We start from the raw sequence: 25,670 nt of genomic DNA, 5'->3' as shown, positions 1-25,670 counted from the left end.
TGACTAATGGGAAGTGATACATATCACCATAATATTATTTCAAAGTTGTGATACAATTGGACTTTCATTATCTATAATAGTACTATGACACTGTATAACAATGATTGAGAACATTTGTTTCCTTATTGTTATGGCTGCGAATCTTCAACAACAATGACGCTGAGTTGAACACGTTCAGAATTGCTGATCTTGGAGTAACGAATAATTCAAGGAATGTTGAAGTGCCAAGAAAATCAAGCATGATGGATGGGAAGCTACAAAGTTTATTTATTTGGTAATCCATATGTATTGATAGTTTTGTCACTAAAATTGACAAAGGGGGAGATTGTTAGAGCACTTCTCGATCGAACTCGCAAGGCGTTGTTATCTCAAGCTTGTTTGTCAAGTTTAGTTGATCAAAACTATATACCTGATTTCTAGTCTACTTATAGCTATGTCTCGGATTAGGATACAATGTGTAGTTGAGCTTTAGACTTCACGTCGTTCACCAATTAAAGAACAAGATCTACCGAGGAGCTTGGAGGAACTTCATTAACAAAAGGTACGTGGAAACTAAAACTTATCTATCACTCAGAAGTTTATTCTATTCAATCTTCTAATGATACTAAGTCGTATAGATATATAGACTTTTACATTATACACATTTGATATTTTGAGCGAAGTTTCTCTAACTTATCTATTTCTCGAAATATGTGTTAGAATCTTTTTGCTTTAGCTATGTTCATCATATTCTTGACGAGTTTAGTTGGAAACAACTTATTTTTTCGAAACTAAATATTAAGTCAAAATGTGAGCCTGTGAAAATTACCTTGAACATTGTATTGTTCTTAGTAAGATCGAGAGTGAGTTTAACGGAAACGAACTGAAGTTGGACGGAAATCGAATGAAAATTGAACGGATAATAGAACTACTGTCGCAGCAGCCCAAACTTCATTAGTACATTCTTAATTTACCCATAGGGTTTCATTACAACTTAAATACTAAAATGATTAGAAGATAAAACCCTATGTTGACTAATCTAAAACAGACGCGTGTCCAACCCTAGCCGACAACAATCACCAAATGAGTATTAAATACGTCACTGATTTATTAAGGCAGACAAACAATTATTCGGGGAAGCCACTAAGTAAGCTAGAGAAGTAAAAGTTATATGACAACACCCTTCCCATCAGCAGATCCTTGTCCTCAAGGATTGAATTTAGGGAAATGGTGAGCAATGTGTTTGGCATCCTCCCAGGTAGCATCTGTTGGTGAAGTGTTGGTCCACTGAATTAGTAGTTGATGCACATAGAGTCCATTACACAAAATTGTCCTGGAAGCAAGAGCAGCTGCAGGAATGGCAAGAAACTGGCCATCTGTATCCAATGTAGGAAGGGAAGGAGAAGGAATGTGAGTTGTACCAATGTGCTGCTTCAGTTCTTATACATGGAATACATGATAAATTCTTGCCTCTGCTGGTAGTTGTAGTTTGTAAGCAGTTGGACCAACCTTCTGAATGATTTCAAAAGGCCCATAGTATTTTGCAGCCAGCTTTAAGTTTCTTCTGAGAGCCACAGATGCCTGTCTATATGGTTGGAGTTTCAGATAAACCTTGTCCCCTACAGAGAATACCCTATCAATACTCTTTTGGTCAGCATAAAAATTCATTCTCTCTTGAGATTTATGCAGAACATCCTTGAGTAAGTCCAGCATTGCATCTCTTTGCTTCAAATAAGACTCAACCTCAGCAACAGAAGTGGTATCAGTGGAAGGAAAAGCCAAATGTGGTGGGAGATAACCATATAATGCTTGAAATGGAGACATCTTCAAGATGGTGTGGTAATTAGTGTTATACCACCATTCTGCAAGTGGAAGCCAAGAGTGCCATTTTTTGGGTTAGTGACCACACATGCATCTCAAGTAACTCTCAAGGAAAGAGTTTACTCTCTCAGTTTGACCATGAGTCTGTGGATGGTAAGCTGTACTGAGATGAAGTTGAGTGCCAAGAGCTTGAAAAAGGTATTGCCAAAAGTTGCTTGTGAAGATCTTGTCTCTGTCAGACACAATTGAAGATGGCAGACCATGCAGCTTGAAAGAAATGAATTCCCTTGTAATAGAAGAAGAAGTGTATGGGTAGTGGAGTCCAATGAAGTGGCTATACTTTGTTAATCTGTCAACAACTACCAGAATAACAGATTTCCTTTCACTCATTGGTAATCCCTCAATGAAATCCATTGATATGTGTTGCCAAGAATGATCTGGAATGGGAAGTAAGCCAGCTGGAAATGTATTTTCCCATTTATTCCTTTGACACACATCACAAGATGAGACATATAATAGTATATCTTTCTTCATGGCAGGCCAAAAAAAAAAAAGATTTAGCTCTCATATAAGTAGCTTGCATACCAGAATGGCCACCAACAGCTGAGCAGTGGAGAGAGTGAAGAATGTTGTTTTTTTTTTGTTAAGTCCAAAAATTATATTAATGAGAATGATATTTACAAGATAGCTTTTGAGAAAAGAGGTCACAACAACCCAAAAACTCAAAAAACTATTTAAAACGAAAATAAGATACATTTGGTAACTCAATTGTTCTCAAAAAAACAGGTCTTCCAACATAAGCAATTATCACTCCCTTTGCCAAAAGACAGCCATGTTTCGCCAACTTGTCTGCATAAAAGTTAGCTTCACGATAGGTGTGAACGAACCTAATTGATTCAAACATACTCCGAACTTCCATCCACCTTTGCTGCGCAAACCATGGCAAAGAAAAATCTTCTAAAGCCCGAAATACACTGGACGAATCTGTACGAACAAGGATTTTAGAATAACCCCATTCCACAGCCCATTCAAGACCCAAAAGTATACCATATAACTCTGTCAAGTAGTTTGAAGCAAAGCCTAGACCGATACTCATTGCACCAACTACACCACAGTTTGCATCTCTCGCGATCACACCTGCTCCAGCTGATCCTGGGTTACCTTGCGACGCGCCATCACAACAAATTAGCAGTTCATTTGAACCCAGAGGAGACCAAAAACAAGCTATTGGTTCAGCATGCTTCACTTTCCTATGTCGCACTCGAAAGAAATCAAGCACACATACATCTTCCACTGTATTATGCATATCTCCCTTCAAGCGACAAGAATAGTCACTTATTTGCTTAAAAACACGCTGCATAAACAAATTCTAGTTCATAACTTTCTTCTCAAACGTGATTTTGTTTCGATTATACCACAGTTCAGCCCTGATCACCAAATTCGCAACCAACCAAAGGCCCTTCACCATATGACTCCTCCCTGACGCATCCTTATAAGAATTGATAGGATTTACATCAGGTTTCAAAGCAAAAATGCTTGAAACCCAATTCCAAATTTCGACAGCAAAGTCGCACGACCATAGAACATGCTCAAGAGATTCCTCCAGTTTTTTACACACACAACATCTGTTAGGACCTGCTACATACCTTGTCCAAAGTAGCACAAGCTCCACGCATAAATTTCCAGTTTTGCGTCGCTAATGAAGGATGTCCATAGCTGGGTACTTTGTATGAACAAGTTTTCTTGCTGAAGGAGTGAAGAATGTTGGATTTTGTTGTAGAAGAGCTGCTAACATAAAGCCTGTGTTTGTACCTCAATACTCCATTTGTATAAGAATAGGGATGATAGAGTGGGGAGTAATTGTGAGCTGAGTTATAAGATTTTGGGCTTGAGGATCATCAGTATAGCTAGCAACTAGTTCTTGTGCCCAAGCAGGTTGTGATGGGGATATGGAATTGCATGAAGCAACCAAATGAGGTCTTATGGAAAGGGCATCAACTACTTTGTTCTCTGAACCCTTTTTATACTTTACTTCATAATCAAAACCTAAAAGTTTCATAAGTTATTTCTGCTACAAGGTTGTAGAAATCTTTTGCTCTAGGAAGTAATGTATGCTTTGATGATCAGTATTAATAATGAAATGCTGACCTTGTAAGTAGTGCTTCCATTTAGTTACTGCTTGAACAATTGCTAAAAGCTCCTTCTCATAAGTGGATAAGGTAGCAGCTCTTGGACCAAGTGGCTTGCTGTAAAAATATATAGCTTTTCCCTCTTGCATAAGTACAACACCAACGCCTAAGTCACAAGCATCAGTTTCAAGGATGAACTGTTTAGTAAAATCAGGCAGAGCCAAAACAGGAGTAGTGGTCATTGCCTTCTTGAGCTGAAGAAAAGCTGTAGTTGCTGCAGGAGACCAACTGAAAGCATCCTTCTTCAAGAGGTCAGTAAGTGGCCTGTTAATGAGGCCATAATTCTGCATAAATTTCCTATAGTACCATGTAAGGCCAAAAATCCTCTCAAGGATTTTATTTAAGTTAGTAGGAATGGGCCAATCCACCATTGCAGATATCTTCTCAGGATCAGCCATAACCCCATTGCTTGTAATAATGTGTCCCGAATACTCAATACTAGATTGGCCAAAGGATCATTTTGAGAAGTTTGCTGTTAGATGATGTAGTTTTAGAAGCTCAAATGTTGTTTGTAAGTGTAACAAATGATCTTCCAATGAAGGACTATAAACCAGAATGTCATCAAAGAAGACAAGAATGAACTTCCTAAGATGTTCTTGAAAGATTTTATTCATTAGAGCTTGAAAAGTAGCTGGTGCATTAGTAAGACCAAATGGCATCACATTGAATTCAAAATGCCCATGATGTGTCCTGAAGGCTGTCTTGTGGATGTCATAAGGAGATACCCTCATTTGGTAGTAACCAGACTTTAAGTCAATATTAGTAAAGAACTTAGAGTCATGCAACTCATCCAACAACTCATCAATGATTGGTATTGGTAATTTATCCTTAATAGTGATGTTATTCAACTTCCTGTAATTAATACACAATCTCCAAGTGTTTGTCCTTTTTCTTGACAAGTAAAATAGGAGAAGCAAATGGACTGTGACTTGGTTGTATGATGCCAGAATGGAGAATTTTTGTTACTAAATTCTCGACAATGGACTTTTGGATATAAAGGCATCTATAAGGTCTGAGATTCACTGGTGCATAATTAGGATTGAGAAGTATTGGGTGATCCAAATCCCTCTGAGGTGGAAAGGTTGTTTTGTCAGTGAAAACATCAGAGAATTTAGTGAGTAAGTTGGAAAAATTGGTGGTGGGGTGGTGAGGGGGATAGTGGAGCCAGTGATGGAGAATAATTGACCCACAATTCCATGACTATGTTTCTGAAAACATTTCTTGATTGCAGAGCCACTCATCATAATTAGTGAAGTATTCTGCTGAATACCAGTCAAGGTGATTTTCTTACCCTTGTGTTTGAAAGAAATGCAGAGTTTGGATAGGTTGAATAGAACATCTCCCAAATTCCTTAACCAATCTGCACCCAAAACAATGTCACACCCACCTAGAGGAAGGAGTCTCAAATCACCACAAAAATTGTGGCCCTGCATAGTCCATTCCAACTGAGAGCAAACACCATAACTCACAGTTTTATCACCATTTGATATTGTGACTAATAAATTACCAGTTTGAGCAATGGAACACTGTAAACATGCAGCTAAGGCAGAATCTATAAAACTGTGTGTGCTACCAGTATCAATTAAAATGGAGATGGATTTTTTCTGAATAAAACCAGGAATTATGATGGTGTCCCCTGAGAGATTACCAGTCAAGGCATGTAAGGATATTTCCATATCACTCTCAAGTGGAGGTTCTTCATCAGTTTCATGTGTACTGTCTCCTCCAATGTCATAAATTTCTTCAGCTTCCTCCCCTATAAGTACACATAAATACTGTTGTTTACAAACATGGCCCCTCTTGTAACCTTCATCACAGTTGAAGCATAACCCTTGAGCTTTCCTAGCTTGTACCTGTTCTGGAGTAAGTCTCTTGAGAGGTAAATTTTGGATGGTTTTAGGTGGAGGGTTTGAAATGGGACCAGTGGGTGGAATAAAAGGAGATTTCTGTGAAGTAGTGGTAGGAGAATAAGATTTGGTGGCAGAATTTGGAGGAGAGAAAAATTTGGGTGCAGGTTTGTTGGCTTTATGTTGCATGTTAAGGGTTTTTTCTGCATTCTTGCAAAGGAAAAGGCATGAAGTAGGTTTTTTGGGTCAAACATAAGAACTGAGCTTCTGAGCTCCTCCTTTAAACCTCCAATAAAGCTAGCAATGAAGTAAGACTCAGGAAAGTCATGGTGAACACCCAGTAATAAAGCCTTGTAATACTCAAATTCTTCATAATAAGCATCAATAGTAGTAAGTTGTGACAATTTATTGAATAAGCCCACTATATTATCCTGCGCAGGATTTTCAAATCTGGCACACACATTATCACGGAAATATTGCCAAGGAATATCAGCTTTGTTAAGACAAAAGTTATCATACCATTTAGTTGCTTTTCCGTTTAGATGTATAGCTGCCATCCTGGTTTTGTGTAGCTCATGGATGTTGTGCATCTGTAAGTAGTACTCACATTTTTGGATCCAACTCTTTGGATTATCACCATCAAATATGGGAAAATCGAGCTTAGGCATTCGATGAAATTGATTAGAATCTCGACCCCCAGTGTGAAATCCACAAGTATTTGAACCTGAAGCATCGTTCTGATGTTTGTTGAGATCTCGATTAGAAGAAAAAAATTCCAACTGAGATTGAAAACTTTTTTCAATTTCTGTCTTCATCGACTGTAGATCCTTTTTGGTGGACATAGTACTGAGTTGCAGAGCTAGATTGTTTACCTTAGAATGTAAGGTATCAGTCTCATTTTGTTGTCTGATGTTCGTTTCTTGGAGCTCCTTGCAAGCTTGAGCCACCATGATTCTATGACGGAACGACTCTGATGCCAGTTGTACTGTTCTTACTAAGATCGACAGTGAGTTTAACGGAAACGAACTGAAATCGAACGGAAATCGAACGGATAATATAACTATTGCCGCAACAGCCCAAACTTTATTAATACATTCTTAATTTACCCATAGGGTTTCATTACAACTTAAATACTAAAATGATGGAAGATAAAATTCTAATGTTGACTAATCTAAAACAGACGCGTGTCCCAACCCTGGCCGACAACAATCACCAAATGAGTAGTACACGTCACTGGTTTATTAAGGCATACAAACAATTATTCGGGGCAGCCACTAAGTAAGCTAGAGAAGTAAAAGGTACATGACAAACATATTATATGATTTGTGTGAGATAGTCATTTGATGTTAGCTCGGGAATTTTCGTATTGATCATTCGATCACTTGAAAAGTACTTGAAGCTAATGGTACGTGTGAGACTACCATTATCGTCTTCCAAGGATGTTTTAATGATTGAAATTAGAGTTTAGAACAATTACCCATGTCTGGATATAACACGGTATGCATACCTAGTATACAAAATGTATTGTGATGATTCAGGTCCGGAAATCTTGTTTGTGTACCTAGTATGCGAACGGGTTTACTTGAGTTGGGTCCAGAACAGTTGATCGCGAATCGGGTTTGCGAACGACTTGACTAGGCTAAGGTCCGGAGCTGTTGTTCGCATACCTGGTTTGCGAACACAGTGGTGAAGTTCTAAAATCGGTTGTGTATGATTCTCATACTCATGAACTAAAACATTTATGATTTAAGGAATAAAATCTTTGCAAACCGTGGCTTAATGTTCATGAATTTATTCTTGTATAAGTACTTTGTACGATTACGAATCAAACCGATTTCGATTCAATTGGTTTATATATATATTTTTATGAGATAATGAACAATTGAACAACTCTATTTGAAACATAATTAGATTCATTTGATTATCTTTCATGATTGATTGATATTCATATTTGATCTAGAAGTGTTAGATGAATACGACTAAGACAAAAGTGTTCATACGGCTAGCTTCGGTTAACTGCTATTGATCCAACTCAATATACACGTTTAGGTATGGTAACCCATATGTAAATATAAGTATATTTTATTTGTGCGTAACAAGCTAAGACCATCTAACGGTGGAGATTGATTGCTTTATTTCTAAGCAGACTTAGCTTGAATCTTAAATCAGGAGTTCATCTAACGGTGAATATTGAATGCTTTGTTACTAAGCTACCTTAGCAACCCTGATTTGAAAGACTATATAAGGGAGATTTCTAAACACTTTCTTGTGTCCTAGTTGTGTACTAGAGTCGATTCTCTGTTGTATTCCTACAACAATTTAACACAGAGATGAGGATACAATGGTGAAGATTCACCTCTTGAATAAAGATTCAAGCCAAATTCTATACACAGAGGTGCAGCCAGAGTTTCATTTCATAACAAATTTCTGATAATAGAAGAGATAACTCTTCTTACAACTTAAATGACGAAATGATTAAACCCTAATCTAAATCAATCCGCATTCGACATGTGGTAATCAATCAACGGTCAAACACATGACCAACTTTGCTCTGGCGACTTTTTGCTTGAGTTTTTTTAGGGTTTGTTCAGTGTTTTTTCACGATTTCTCCCTCGTTTGATCATCTTTGGATGATTGGTAATGGGAGAAAAAACTTGCTACAGATTCTAGCAACATGGAAAACACGCCTCCTTCAAAATCTATGGGTGGTAATAGTTCTTTATCTGATGTTCTAAAAGAAAATAAAACCTTAAACCCTACATCTATTAATCTTTCCTCTCTTCCAAATTCAACTCTGAAAGAGGGAGAACCTATTTTGGAAATCCCTTTGGAATTTTTTAAAGAAGTTTGTAAACCATTCCAATATAGTTTCATAGCCCGTTTGGATTTCACAGGGTTGAAGTTCCCGGAGGTTAAACATGCCCTAGCTGAACAACGGAATCTCAGCCAAGAAGTTAAGTTTCTTCCTATGCGAAGGGGGTTTTGCATCATCATGCTACCAACAACAGAGGATAAGGAGAGGATCTGTAATCGTTCTAAAGCCATTGTTAATAGTCACGTTCTTCAGCTGCAAGATTGGTACCCAAGTTTTAACCAAAAAAACAGCGCACTTCTCATGCTGCTGTTTGGGTCTTGTTCCCTGAATTACCTTTGGAGTTATGGACTGAGAAATCTCTCCTTTCAACAGGTAAAAGTTTTTGCACTCCAGTCGTGGTTGATGAAAAAACCCTAAGGTTGGAATATGGTTATTTTGCATTTGTTCTTATTGATATTGATTTCTCAAAGCATATCCCTGAAAGAATTTTGTTAAAAGTTAATGGAAGAGAATTCTGGCAATACATAGAAATACACAAACATCCTAAATTCTGTTCTAAGTGTAGCATTATTGGTCATGGAGATGAAGATTTTCGTAAGAAAACTGGCCAAAAAGTGAATCAAATTCAGATGAATGCATTCGACAAAATTCCTAGAAGAAGGAACGATAATCCTCCAGGCATATAGTGGAAAGTTGCGAATAATAAAGACAAGGGTAAGGCATCTCCAGTTATTCCAGTTGTAGATGAATGTTCTTCTAAGGTTACTAATGCTGATAAACAAGCTCCCGTGACTGTTGCTTTAGAAAATCAAAACAGAGTTAATACTATAGTAGTTAATGATGTAAGTGATAATGCCCATGCATCCCATGTAGTGATGGTTAATACTACGATTGGGAATTCTAACGTTGTTGCTGCACCTGTTGATAAACAAGGCAAAGTTCATACAGTTTTCGTTGATACTGACGATCAATTAGAGAAAGAACTGGCTAGTTCTGAGAAGAATTTACGTGATGCCCAGATGAAGCTGATTTAGTGCAAATCTGTCATTGCAGCTCGTGCAGATATTGCTGCTCGGACAATTAATGAGAAAAAAGCACAGGATAGCAACACTATTTCAGAAGAGCGTCATAAAATTGCAGGTAACAATACTTTCAATAGTGACGTTCTTAAAGTTCAGTTGAATCAGGGTAATATTCAGCAGTTACAAGCTACTAATGAATGTCAACATGTTGGGAATAAGAATAAGGGCTCGCCTTTTAGATTTACTCAAATTGGCAACGACTTATTTTGTTCTGAGTTGGTTGTTAATCGTAATAAGTTTGATGTTCTTACTAGTGATTTAGGCCTTAATAATGATAACATTAATGTTGACAGTGATAATGAGGAGGAAAAGGACATAGAAGAAGATATTGAGGATTCTGATGGTAGCATAGGTTCTAAGGACTGGGGAGAAGTTGATGAGGATATTATCGCCAGAAAGGAAGCTCGGAGAGTGGCTAGGAAGGATGCAAAATTTTTTTTGTTGAATTCCAATTCTGGTAATAGTTTGGTTTCTGGCCAAACTGTAAACCGTGAGGATGATAGTTTGTCCGGCCCAAATAAGGGCATTCAAACAACAAGGGGTCCTGGAGATGGGCCTGAGTTGCACCAATGTTTTGGGTCGTTAGTAAAGAAAAGCTCAGAAGCATTCCGTGCTCGTTTGGATGCTTTGAAATCTCAACGAAAGGTTTCCCTCTTAGCCCATGAGATGTTGGAAGGTAAAACTGATGTGGATATTGAAAATTCTGAAAGTGATTTTGATTTGGAAAATATTTTAACTAAAGAAGAGCTAGAAGAGGAAAGTACAATTCATAATGAGGAAGTACATGCTAAGTTCATTAAGAGTCCAGCCTACATAAAAGATTATTACAAGGAGCAACAGGATTTATCGGATATAATGAAAACTAAAAATCAGGAGCAATCTCATAGTAAGAAACAATCTCGTATTAAACTTGTTCCTGGGGGTAACTATGCTTCGGATGAAGATAATCATGATGATATTTATGAAGATGACTACAATGATATTTACGGAGATACATATTTTATGTCTCAAATTCTCGCTGGTCTCCATCCTAAGAAGAGGAACTTTAGAGTTGGAAAGGGACGCAAACGGTTTTAATGTTCCTATTTTCCTATTTTTGTTATTTATTTGTGTTCAGGAGCTTATTTTTATGTTTTTCATGTTATTTTGTTTTTTTTCTCCCATTTGGTTTATGGAGTAAGGAGGCCTTGATCCTCCCAGCTCGTAATTCTTGTAATCACGTTTTTTTTGCTTTAATAAACCATTTTGACCTAGCATAAAAAAAGGTCAAATACCTGACCAATTAATAACTCGCTAATCTACTAGGGCACTCAGCTAACTAGGATAAGGGCAGACCTATGAGTATTCTTTCACAGGAGGGATACAACAATGCCTACAAGAATGTCCTTGTCCTCAAGGAAAAATCTAGGGTAGTGTGACTGAATATTTGCGACATCCTCCCGTGTAGCATCATCTGAATACGAGTTGGTCCATTGGATGAGGACTTGGCACACCAATCTGTTTCTTATGAGGATAGACCTTTGCTTCAAAACTTTCTCTGGCAGCATTATGATTTCACCATGTGTATCCACAACAGGTAGAGTAGGACAAGGAGTCTGTTACAGGCCAATATGTTTCTTAAGCTGTGAGACATGGAACACAGGATGGATTCTGGAGTGAGAGGGAAGTTGCAGTTTGTATGCCACTGTACCAACCTTTTACAGAACCTTGAAAAGACCATAGTACTTGGCTGACAATTTGAAGTTCTTCCTTAGGGCCATGGAAGCTTGCATGTAAGGTTGCAGCTTGAGATATACTAAGTCTCCTTCAGTAAAAGATCTTTCAACCCTTGTGGTGTCAGCATATAGTTTCATCCTGTCCTGGTCATGTTGTAGAGATTCTTTGATAATGTGTAGGATAGAGTCCCTGTCTTTTAAGTAAGTTTCTACAGCATCAACAAAAGTAGTGGCATGAGATGGAAAGGCCAAGTGAGGAGGTAAATAGCCATACAAAGCCTGAAATGGAGACATCTTCAAGCCTCTGTGAAAGCTAGTGTTGTACGACCATTTTGCAAGAGATAACCAATTGCTCCAAATGCTTGGTTTGTGACCTGTGATACATCTCAAATAATTCTCCAAGCAAGCATTAACCCTCTCAGTTTGGACATCTGTTTGAGGGTGGTAAGCAGTGCTCAAGTTCAAACTGGTACCCTTTTTTTTTGTTAAGTCAAAAGTTTATTATAACAAAAAAACTTAATTACAAGAATTACAAGATTGAAGCACAAAGATCCGAACCCCCATAAACCAAAGGGGCTTAGATAACTGCTAAGAAAAAGTTAAAATAATAACCTCAAACAAGAAATAAAATAAAATAAGCTACCGATATCTATATCCAACTCCTTTCAATTTACTTATGCTGTTACCAACTCTATACGATTTGCTCTTGGATAAAATTACATCCATGATATCCGTATCAAAATCATAATTACCATAGATATCTTCATCTTCATCCAATGCTTTGAATAAATCATGCCAAAATGTACTTGTAAAAATCTTGTCTCTGTCAGATACTATAGATGCAGGAAGACCATGCAATTTGAATACCTGATTAAGAAAAAGCTGGGCTACAGAGGAAGTTGTATATGGGTGTTGCAGGGCAATGAAGTGTGCATATTTGGTTAACCTGTCAACAACCACCAAAACGACACTCTTCATGTTGCTTATGGGTAGACCCTCAATGAAATCCATAGTTATATGTTGCCAAGCATGATCAGGGATTGGTAGAGGTTGTAGTAAACCAGCAGCAGCTGTATGATCACTTTTGTTTCTCTGGCAAATGTCACATTGAGACACAAATAGCAGAACATCCTTTTTTAGGCCTTGCCAATAAAAATGGCTCTTTGCTCTTGTATAAGTAGCCTGAATTCCAGAATGTCCTCCCACAGCTGAGGTGTGAAGAGAATGTAAGAGTGATTGTCTGACATCATTTCCATTACCAATGTAAAGATTTGTTTTGTATCTTAATATTCCTTCTTTGTAAGTGAAGTTCCCAAGGCTTGAAGGACTGAGTAAAAGCTTAGAAATAAGTAGTTGGACTTTGTCATCATTGGTATAGATGGAGATTACCTCTTGAGCCCAAGCAGGAATTGAAGTAGATAATAAGTTGCAGCTGGCTGTACTGTGTGGTCTTCTAGAAAGTGCATCAGCTACAATATTTTCAACATCCTTTTTATATGTGATATCATAATAAAATCCTAAGAGCTTAATCAACCATCTTTGTTGTAATGTGGTAGTAATTATTTGTTCCAAGAAATATTTAATGCTTTGATGATCTATTTTAATGGTGAATTTATCTCCTTGTAAGTAATGCCTCCACCTCTGAACTGCCATGACAATGGCAAGAAGTTCCTTCTCATAAGTAGATAGAGCTCTAGCTCTAGCTCTTGGGCCTAGTGGCTTGCTGTAGAAATCTATTGGATTACCCTCCTGCAGTAAGACAGCTCCAATACACATGTCACTTGCATCACTCTCAACCACAAATGGTTTAGCTTGAGCTTCTCAAAAGCTTGTGTGGAAGATGAAGACCAAAGAAATGAGTTCTTCTTAAGAAAATCAGTGAGTGGCTTACTGATGGATCCATAATCTTTGACAAACTTCCTATAGTAGCCTGTAAGGCCAAGGAAACCTCTCAACTCCTTAATAGTGGCTGGTTGTGGCCAAGAATACATACACGCTATCTTGTTTGGATCAACACAAACCCCTGCACCTCAGATGATGTGGCCTAAATATTCCAGTGAAGCTTGACCAAAATAACATTTGGATATCTTAGCATAAAGTTGATGTTGTCTGAGTAAGGAGAATGTGAACTTGAGATGTTCCAGATGCTCAGCCATGGACTTGTCGTAGATTAAGATATCATCAAAAAAGACTAGAATAAACTTCCTCAAGGATGGTTGAAATGTCTCATTCATTAAGGCTTGAAATGTAGCTGGAGCATTAGTGAGGCCAAGTGGCATCACCTTAAACTCATAATGGCCTTGATGTGTTCTGAAAGCTGTTTTGAAAATATCTGAAATATGTACTCTGATTTGATGGTAACCAGCTCTCAAGTCAATTCTTTTAAATATAATAGCACCATTTAACTCATCCAATAATTCCTCAATAATTGGTATTGGAAATTTATCCTTGATTGTAATGTTGTTTAACTTCCTATAATCAACACAAAACCTCCATGTGTTGTCCTTCTAATTGACCAAAAGAATAGGTTAAGCAAAAGGACTGTGGATAGGTTGAATGATGCCAGAGTCTAGCATCTCCTTAACAAGCTGTTCAACAACACCTTTTTGGATATAAGGGAATTTGTAGGCTCTTTGGTTCACATGAGTTGAGTTTGGTTGTAAGGAAATGGTGTGATCTAAACTTCTTTGAGGGGCAAGTTTAGTTGTTCTACAAAGATGTCATTAAACTCTTGAAGTAGATGAAGTAATTCAGGAGGTGTTGAGGGTTTAGTAGAGGGTGTAGAAATGGAAAATAGATGACCCACCAAACCATAAGAATTTTTTGTAAAAAATTTCTTGACTGCCTCACCATTCATCATTAACAAGGAACACTTAGGAGATATGCCTTGTAATGTAATCTTATTGCCTTTGTATTTAGAATAAATAGATAATTTAGAGAAGTTAAAGAGGACATCACCTAAAGTTTTTAACCAATCTGCCCCAAGTACAATGTCACACCCTCCAAGTGGCAAGATCCTTATACTTTCCATAAATTGGTGACCCTTCATGCTCCAAGTCAGCTGAGGACAAATACCAGCGCTTACAGTCTTCTCCCCATTTGCAACTGTGACTAGCGTTGAATCAGTAGGTTCAATGTGGCACTGAAGTGAACTTGCTAGAGCACTGTCAATAAAACTGGTAGTGCTTCCTGTATCAATCAGGATGAATACTTTCTTGTGAAAAAGAAAACCAGGAATTCTAATTGTGTCACCTGTTGCAGTTCATGTGAGAGCATGTACTGAAATTTCCACATCATAGTGAACTGGAGAATCATTAGTCTCTTCAAACACATCTTCTTCTTCCTCAGTATCTTGTAATTCATTAGTGTCCATTTGCAGCATGAAGATCTTCTGTTTACCCTTAAAAAAGTGCCATGTCTTGTATACCTCATCACAATTGTAACATAAACCCTGAGCTCTCCTTATATTCATTTCCTCAGGAGTAAGTCTCTTAATAGTAGGTCTTGGAGACTGAATTTTGTTAGGCAGGTTAACAGAGGTCTTAGGAGTGATAGGAGGAGATTTGGGAGAAGTTAAAATTGGTTTTGGTGGAAAATTGGGATAAGAAGATTGTCTATTAGTGGTGAAGGAAGTTTGAAATGATTTGGTAAAGGACTTAGTAGTAGTTGCTGCTAGAGTTAGTTTCTGTTCTTGTAGTCTAGCAAGGGAGAAAGCATCTGCTAGTGTTTTAGGATGAAACATAGAAATGGATTTGCCTATTTCATCTTTCAGGCCACTGAGGAAACTCATGACAAAGTATTCCTCACTAAGTGTTGGATTCATCTTCAACATCTCAAACTCTTCATAATAGTCATCCACAGAAGATGTTTGGACCAATTTATTAAAACTGCCAACAAAATTCTCCTCAACAGGGTTTTCAAAGCGTGCACAAAGATGAATAGCTAGATCTTTCCAAGTGATTCGATGTCTATTGCCTTGAAAATTTAAAAACTAAGTTTCAGCTTTACCTTCAAGATAAATAGCAGGAATATTTACCTTCTTGTGTTCCTCAATATCATCAAGCTCAAAGTATCTCTCACTTTTTTGAATCCAAGCTCTCGGATCCTCTCCATCAAAGTGTGGAAAATCTAGCTTAGGAAGACGATGATGCTGAAAGTGATGGTGATGTGACTCTGAGAATCGATTTTTTCCCTGAGGGTCTTGGTGAGAAGTAAGCCGGTTCTGGAATGGAATCGAATTTCTTGAGGAGTAAATCAAACTTTAAGTTCAGATATGATGAAAAGATGGTAAAGTTGTCCTGTAATTTTGCAATTGCAGCGGTGTTGGATTCAAACTTATCTTTTACGTCCTTCAGAGTCATTGTAAATTTTTTTTGGAGTTGGTGGATAGAACGACGCTGATGCCAAATGTTGTATCCCTACAACAATTTAACACAGAGATGAGGATAGAATAGTGGAGATTCACCTCTTGAATAAAGATTCAAGCCAAATTCTATACACAGAGGTGCAGCCAGAGTTTCATTTCATAACAAATTTCTGATAATGGAAGAGATAACTCTTCTTACAACTTAAATGACGAAATGATTAAACCCTAATCTAATCAATCCGCATTCGATACATGGTAATCAATCAACGGTCAAACACCTGACCAATTAATAACTCATCTAATCTACTGAGGCACTCAGCTAACTAGGATAAGGGCAGACTTATGAGTATTCTTTCACATGAGGGATACAACATTCTCCTTTATCCTAGGTTTTTCCAAAACCATTATTAGGTTAACGACTTGAAGACTTCATTTCGTTAACCTAATAATGGTTTTGGAAAAACCTTTGATAAAGGAGAATGTTGTATCCCTCCTAATAATGGTTTTGGAAAAACCTAATAATAGTTTCGTTAACGACTTGAAGACTTCATTTCGTTAACGACTTGAAGACTTCATTTGGGAAGAGCCTATTCAAGAAATGTGAGGAGAGAGAAAATATTCTCTGGCGATTTTGGTTTTCTTTTTTTACGTTTTTAGATTTGCTTGCTCAACTTTGGTTGATTCAAGATGATTTTAGCTTCAGTTAGCGATCCTACCAGCTCAATTCAGAGCCATGATAAACCGGTTTCTTTTGCTGATATGGTGAAGGGAATAAAAACCCTAAACCTGACCACCATTGATTTATCCATATTACCAAACCCTACTCTTAATGAGGGAGATCTGTCTCTGGAAATACCTTCAGATTTATTTCAAGAGGGGTGCAAGCGATTTCCACACAGTCTCATTGCGAGACTTGATTTTACCGGACTGAAATTCAATGAGGTTAAAAAAACCCTAATGGAGTAGTGGAAGTTTTCTTCCAATCAATGCAGTTTTATACCGATGAGCAAAGGTTTTTTCATTGTTAGGTTAACAACTGAAGAAGACAAAGTGATGATCCGTGGATCAAAATGGTTTGTGAATCAACATCAGTTGAGGATGATGGACTGGTATCCGGGTTTTAACCCTGAAAAACAACGAACGTCTCATGCTGCTACATGGGTAAGATTTCCGGGACTTCACATGGAATTGTGGACTGAACGGACTTTGTTGGCAATGGGGAAGGCTCTTGGAACACCAATAGTGGTAGATCAAAGAACTCTTGATCTTGAATATGGCCATTTTGCTGTTGTACTTGTTGATATAGATTATGCAAAACATATTCCAGAACGCATTCGTCTTTCAGCAGGGTGAAGGAAGTTTTGGCAATACATAGATATACCTTTTTATCCTAAATTTTGTTCATGGTGCATTATCATTGGACATACGGAAGAAGACTGTAAAAAGAATGCTGCAAGATCACAAGCTGAGAAACTTCCTAATGATGATCAACAGTTTGGTACATATTGAGAAACTGCCTGAATCTACCGTAAGACAAGTTTGGCAACCTATGAAGAATAAAAAATCAGGAAAACAAGGACCTGATAAAACTATTGTTATGATAGGTGATGAGGTGAGTGCTGCTTCGGAGGCTAAACAGTTAACGGGGGAGATAGAAAAATCTGAAGCTGAATTACGTAAGGCAGCTGATGACTTGGAGAGAGCTAGGCAGGCTGTTAATGTGGCTAGGCAGACTGTTGCAGCTAATTCTTCTCGAACTGCTTTAGGTAATTCTCAAAATAATTCTGGTGTAGTTTTATCACCTAATAAATTTAGTGTACTCCAGGATGAGGATGGTTTAAGTGTGACTATTGATGATGATGAAAGTGATTCAATCCATTCGGATGAAGATTTTTCAGTTGAAAAGGCAGCCACGGGTGTTAAAGGTAAGAAGTGGGGTGAGCTACCACCGAAAAAGGGGACAGGGTTGAAAAAAGAACGACCAACAAAGCAGGGTAATGGTCAGTTTTCAGGGTCTCACAAGGAATCTGATTCGGATTATGAGGTTAATAAGTTAGGCATTAAAGTGCAGCAATGAAGTTCTCCAGCTATTCGTAGGAATACTATAGCTGAGCACAATTCTTTGCTACAACAGCATAAAAATAAGGTGCATGCAAGACATGAGACTGACTGTGATGATCATAATGAAAATATTGGGCTTTTACACAAGCCCAATAACAATCAAGATACAAACAGTGTTGTTGGGCATGTGGAAAGTGCTAATATTCATTTAACTAAAGAAGAGCATGAAGTTTTCTGTACGATAACAAAATTTGATATTCAATAAGAGTTTTTGAAGGATCTATCTCTCCAAAAGGAGTATTTCAAGGAAATACAAGATCAATCAAAAAGAATGAAAACTCCAAATATGAAAACTAAGAACAAAGAAGGAGGTGGAGGCACTTGACGAATATCCTTTTTTTCCTTCTTTAGTTAGTTATTTGTGTTTCAGAGCTTATTTTTGTTAGCTATTTGGGTGTTTTTTTCTCCCCTTTGGTTTATGGGGGTGGGGAGGCCTTGTGCCTCCCATCTTGTAATTCTTGTAATTACGTTTTTTTGCTTAATAAACCATTTTGACCTAGCAAAAATAAATAAATGAAGACTTCATTTGGGATTCGTGAAGCCAGATCCAACTATTTTGAACTGTAGTTCCAGCAGAATATTTTTTTTTGGATTCTTTAATCTTAAGCTAAGCTATGAAAGAGAAGCTCCGGTTTTCGCCCAAAATTATTTGAGTTTTCATCTTTTTTCACGTAGGTTTTGATCATCCAGTCCATCTTAGGATGCGTCATGATGATTGAATCTATTGTTAATGATCCTAGCAGCTCTACTCAGATTCATGCTAAGAAACCTTCGTTTGCTGATACAGTTAAGAAGAGGGTAACCCTAAATCCCACATCTGTTGATATTTCAAAGTTACCTAACCTTACTTTGGTTGATGGTGAACCTGCTCTTGAGATTCCTATGATTTCTTCCAAGAGGGTTGTAAGCCTTTTCAAAATAGTTTTATTGCTAGGTTAGATGCTACGGGTTTGAAGTTCAATGATGTTAAGTAAAACCTAGAAAATCAATGGAAACTTGGCGTGAATAGGTGCAAGTTTGTTCCAATGAGTAAAGGTTTTTTTGTTATTATGTTATCAAGTTCTGATGATAAGGGGAGAATCCGTGCTTCAAGCTGGTTTGTAAATCATCAACTTTTGAAGTTAATTGATTGGTACCCAGGATTCAACTCAGAAAAGCAAAAAACGTCTCATGCAGCTGTGTGGGTGCATTTTCCAGGGATTCCAATGGAGTTATGGACAGAGAACACACTTCTTTCAATGGGAAAAATCCTTGGAACACCAATTGTGGTGGATCAAAGAACCCTAAATCTTGAATATGGCCACTTTGCATCAGTTTTGGTGGATATTGATTATGCAAAACATATCCCTGATCGAATTGCTTTAAATGCACGTGGTAGAAAATTCTGGCAATATCAAGATATTCCTAATGCTCTTAAGTTCTGTTTTGTTTGTAATATCATAGGGCATTCTGATGATGAGTGTAAAAAGAAGACTAATGCATCTTCTGGTAAAGAGAAAGCTAAACAGGTTGCGAATAATCCTTTGGTTAATAAGAAGAAAGGGAATAACCAGCAATGGTAGGTAAAACAAAAGAAAGATGATGATGAAACTGCAACTAAAGAAAATATTGTTGCACGTAATGAATCTGTCCATGCAGGCCATGCAATTGCGCCAGATAAGTATGTTGCTCAGTCCGTGGTTGTTTTGACATAACATGAAAGCGCTCCTACTGAAGTTGGTACAAATCAGCTGGAATTGGAGCTTGCTAAATCTATTGATGTGTTGCATGAAGCTCAGATGAAATTTATTCAATGTAAAAACGCCATTGCATCTCAGGAGGATATTGCTGTACGTAAAAAAGACTTGGCTGCGCAGAATGTGTCCAAGCAAAAGACCGTACAAAAGCCAAACTCTTTGTCCGTGTCTAATGTGAATATGGAAATGTCACTTTCCGTGCCAAACTCTAAGTCCGTGACTAATGCTGGTTTGGAAGGAGCAAAGCCCACTATCAGCAAGGACTCTACAGATTCTAAACATGAATAAACTGAAGTGAAAGGAAAAAAATCCCCTAATAAAGGAGCTTCTTTTTCTTTTACTCCTTTTGCTGATGCTTATACACCTTTTATGGAAGAGTTAATGCAAATTGAAGTTGTGGTTAAGAACAAATACGATGCTTTATCATCTGAGTTAGGCCTTGATAACGTTCCTATTGAGGAGGAGGAAGAGCAAGTTTTAGAATCTAGTGACCCAGATGTTAGTATGGGATCTAAATATTGGGGTGAAGTTGATGCTAATATTTTAGCAAGGAAAAAAGCCAGGAAAGTGGCCAAACAGGCTGCTAAAATCATGGAGAATCGTTCTTTGCAATCTGATTTGGAATCTTCGCCTAGCAAGTCTAGTAAGGAATTATCAAACTATGACTCTACCAGGGAAACTCAATCCGGTTGGTTGATATTACCTTTGATAAGAATAATATTTTGTCTAAAGAAGAATTAGAAGAGACAAGCAATATTCAGAATATTGAAGTGCGTGCTAACTTCATTAGAAGTTTAGCTTATAGGCAAGATTACTTCAAAGAAAAAATGAGCAAATGGAAATAATGGCTCCAAGGAAAAACTCCTCTAGTAAGTTTTCTCCCATTAAACTTGTTCCTGGTAACTTTTCTACTGAAGATGAAGATGGAGAGTTTTATGAGGATGAAGATGAATATATCTATGGTAATTATGCTTTTGATACAGATATCATGGCTGGAATTTTCTTCAAGAGCAAATCGTATCGAGTTGGCAGTAGCAAAAGTAAATTGAAAGGAGTTGGCTATAGATATAGGTAGCTTCTTTTATTTTTCTTGTACGAGGTTATTATTTTAGCTATTTCTTAGTTGTTATCTAAACCCCTTTGGTTTATGGGGGTAGGGAGAATTTTTTCTCTAATTTTGTAATTCTTGTAATTACGTTTTTTTGTTATAATAAACTATGGACTTAAGAAAGAAAATTGTGAATCGAAAAGGACAACCAATATGTGTGATTGAGTATAACCGTTCACGACTTGTTTGTGTTCTTGGTAGAACTATTCACAAAGGCCTGACTTATGTATTGGTATGACTTTTATTAGTTAAACCGATCTTAAGTAATCACCTGAGATGGTATGATCAGGTTTGTGATTTTATGGCTGACCAAATATGGGAAAGAGGAACTGATCCTAGTAAGAGGTGCAGTACATCACAAAGGGGAACCGATCCTTGTATGAGGTGCAGCAAGGTCTATAGCATAAAGGGGAACCGATCCTATGAACATGTGCAACACGTTTTTAGGCAAAGGGGAACCGATCCTATGGACATGTGCAACACATATAAGTTAGATACCATATATATGTGGGGAACCGATCCTAGTACCTAGTCAACCGAATTTTGGAAAGCTAGTGTGACTATGCACAGTACTCACATGGAAGGTAGAACCGTTAAACCCATGATTGTGATTAACTGTAATTTAATCAATCGCGTAGTTCTTGAAAGTCATATGAACCAAATCTAAACTTGTTTGTAAGTGTGGAAAATCGGTTTCAAGGTTGTAAGTGTGAAAGAGAACTTACAAAGTAAGGATGTCGACATACTTTGAACACATGCTATGAATTTTTATTTCTTTAATTGTTCAAAGTTATTCCTTAATAGATAAGGGAAGAGAATCCCATGATCGAAACATAAATAGGTTAAGGATCTTTTAATTAAGGTAATTAACTTCATTTTTAGGAAAATAAGAATTAGTAATGTGCATTTACTAATTAGAGATTTTCTGAGAGATTTCGATCATTATTTTTGGACAGAGCATTTCCAGGAATTATGGAAACCGAATTTGTGCTTTAATGAATATCTTGAGAATATTTTCGGTTTTGGAAATTCCTTGGTGTCCAAACTTCCTAGTCTATAAATACTGAAGTTTGCATTTCTAGCAAACTAATCCTTTGTAACAACAAGCTTCCTCTTTGTTGTGTTGTTACTGGTGTAGCCGCCTATTCGGAGAGGAGAGTAACCTAATTAGGCGAAATCTCTTATGGCCGCTCAGTTTAAAGTCTTCTTTGGGATTGAGAATCTCTAGCGTGTACCGTTGGTGGGAAACTAGATAATTGCGGTTTATCTTTTGTTTTCATTGATTTGATTGACTAACGGTGGTTGAACTTTGATTGCACCTAGTTTGTTTATGCTTGAGAATCTTCTCTTCTAATATAAGATTCACTCAAACTAGTTCAGAGTTTCGACAAGGACCTTTAGACTGTTGTTAGTTCTAAAGACGATCTTGTGATAATCCATTGTTAACAGACTCCATTATGTGCGTGATTGATCACAAGAGATTCAAGTGATTGTGTGCAGGTTATTATTGAAGATCTAAGAAGATGAAGAAGATATTGAAGATTTCTGATTTTTAGGTTCATAATCCTTGGTGTGCACAATACTTGTTTCGGTAAAAGATGATCCAATTAATAATCGGTTTATCCTTGTGATAGATTGGATTGATTAATTGAGTAGATCGGTATCAACATAATTCTTTGGATTAATAGTGTTGGTTGGCTTAATCTTAAACAATTACTTCGGTAATTGAACATAAGATAGATCTAAGGATCTAACGAAGGAGTTTATGTTAAGATAAACAGAAGAGCCTTTGTCCGACTCATATCACTTGGTTGAATAGAGTTGATACCAAACATATTTGTTGTTCTTTACTGTTTGGAATACGAACCAAATGAATTGTTCCAAGTACGTGACTTATTTATAGGTTGGAGGCGTGGGAATACAGACGGATCTAGGTGAACTATAGGTTTAGGTCCTTGGTCTCAACTATAGGAAGTTAGGTGTAATTTTGTGTAGCGGCTTAATCCTGGGAGTATTCAATTCTGGACAAGGTCCCGTGGTTTTTCTGCATTTGCGGTTTCCTCATTAACAAAATCTTGTTGTGTTATTTACTTTGTATTTCCGCATAATAATTGTTTTATTATAATTAACATAAATTACACAAACGTTAATTCCTATTTACTTGATAAGTGAATCCTATTGTGTTTGGTTAAGTCCAAACCTTTTTATCAAGTAACATACTTCGTTGTTGTATTGTCTCGATGTCATATCCATAGACGATCACACCAAGTGTGAACCGATTAGTTGTATTGTCTCGACTCAGTCCATAGACAATCACTTTCGGAGAAATGACTTATAGGCAGGAAAAGTTTTAGCTTGAGGTATATTTGGATACCCTCGCCTTTTCAGTGACAAAACTATCAATACATATGGATAAAAAATATAAAACCTTAAAAACTCCTTGAATCCATCATGCTTGATTTCTTTGGTTTCTTCAACTCCTTGATTTCTTCGTTACTTCAAGTTGCAATGATTTTGAATGTGGTCAACTTAGCATCGTTGTTGTTTGTCAAGTTTAGTTTCCAAAACTATAAGTCTTGATTTCTAGTCTACTTATAGCTAAGTCTCGGACTAGAATAGTAAGTGTAGTTGAGCATTAGACTTCACGGCGTTCATCGACTGAAGACGAAGAACTACTAAGGGGAGCTTGTGGAACTTCATCAACAAAAGGTATGTGGAGACTTGAACTCATATATCACTCAAAAGTCTATCTACTCTATCTACTATTTTAGACAAAATTCGTATAGCTATATAGACTTCGATTATACACATTTGATATTTCGAGCTGAGCTTAATAACTCGCTTACATATTTCTCGAAATATGTGTTGGTAAGATTTCGCTTTAACCAAGTTTATCTTATATTCTTGACAAAAGTCAAAAGTTGATCGTGTGAAAATCTCCTTGTAATATCTTACATGATTTATGTGAGACAGTCATTTGATTAGACTCAGAGTGTTTCGTATTGATCATTCGATCACTTGAAATTGCTTTGAAGCTAATAGTTTGTGTGAGACAGCTATTTTCGTCTTTTAAGAATGTTTCAATGATTGAAATTGGAGTTTAGAACAATTAACCATGACTAGATATAGCACAATATGCGTACTTGTATGTTAACTGTTGCAAGTTATTCCAAGTCTGGGAACCATAGTATGCATACACGTATGCATACTGGTTGGTTAATGAAAGTACGTGAACTTAGTATGCATACCGGTATGCGTACTGGCGTGAGTTTCAAGTTCCGGAAATTCAACTAAGTTTGGAAGGTATGCGTACCCGTTCGCATACTTGAGTAAGTTATGTTCTAAAATCGGTTTGTGCATGAACTAATACATATATATAATAAGGATTGCAATCTTTTGCAAACCGTGGCTATAATGTTCATGAATTGATTCGAGTGAATCAAAATCGTTTTGTTTTAATTGTGTCTTATATACTTCTACGAGAATATAAACAATTGAACAACTCTAGAACTAGTTTCATTGGAGTCATTTGAACTAGTTATGGTTAAGATGAATATGGTTGATATGAAAGTGTCATATGGGTAACTTCGGTTAACTATTATTGAGCCAACAAGGTGTGCACGTTTAGGTACGGTTTCCCATATATAAATGAAGTCACTTTTAATTTGTGTGTAACAAGATAAATTAGATCTAACGGTTGAAAGATATTAGCTTGAGTCTAATCAGGTTTTCATCTAACGGAGAATATTGAATGCTTTATTACCAAGGTAGCATTGATTGCAAACCCTGATTTGAAGACTATATAAGGAAGAACTATAGAAACTGGGAAACCTAATCCCAACACCTCCTGTGTGATATTAGTTGCGACTAGAGTCGATTCTCCGTTAACCTTAGGTTTTACCAAAACCCTGTAGGTTAATGACTTAAAGACTTCATTGGGATTGTGAAGCCAGACCCAACTATTTTCTCTGTAGTTATGTGTTCTGATCTTGCTGTTTTTTTATCGTGATTGAGTACTATCTTCTCTAAGATTTTCTCGAGATTTAATCTCCGACAGGCAAGATAAAAAGTAGTCACAAACATCTTCGTCTCATCGTTTTTGATTCCAAAATATCTTGTTTCGCTACCATACGATTAAGATTATTGTGAGGTGGTTGATATTACTAGGCTGTTCTTCGGGAATATAAGTCCGATGTATCAATTGGTTCCTGTTCACCTTGATTTATCAAAAGACGGAACAAAACTCATAGGTATGTCTGTGGGAGACATATTTATCTATTCAATAGACTTTTCTATGTGAGATAGATTGGTTTATCAAGTCTTCGACTTTGGGTCGTAGGAACTCCTAGTTGTGGGTGAGATCATCTAAGGGAATCAAGTGCGTAGTATCCTGCTGGGATCAGAGACGTAAGGAGCGCAACTGTATCAGTGTGATATTGATTGGGGTTAAACTAAATTCCAGTCCGAAGTTAACTTGGAGTAGGCTAGTGTCTGTAGCGGCTTAATACACTGTGGTGTTCAAATATGGACTAGGTCCCGGGGTTTTTCTGCATTTGCGGTTTCCTTGTTAAAATTTTTTCTGGTGTCTGTGTTATTTCTTTTCCGCATTATATTTGTTTATATAATTGAAACATCACAGATTGTGCGTAAGTTCAATCAGTTATGAATCCAACCTTTTGGTTGTTGATTATATTGATTGACACTTGGATATTGGTTTTTAATACCGTCCAAGTTATTTCTTATATTCAATCGGGCTTGCAAATTTCTATTTGTTTGATTGCAGATTGAATTGAGAAATAGAGATATAACTCTTGGATATACTTTTCTTAAGATTGAGTCTGACTATCTAGTTGATTCTCTTGAAAGTATATTGGAGTTAGTCCATACAGAT

This window comes from Papaver somniferum, chromosome 6 (assembly GCF_003573695.1).
Source record: "Papaver somniferum cultivar HN1 chromosome 6, ASM357369v1, whole genome shotgun sequence".
Taxonomy (NCBI): Eukaryota; Viridiplantae; Streptophyta; class Magnoliopsida; order Ranunculales; family Papaveraceae; genus Papaver; species Papaver somniferum.
The sequence above is the reverse complement of the archived record's forward strand: the minus strand, read 5'-3'. Positions refer to the sequence as shown.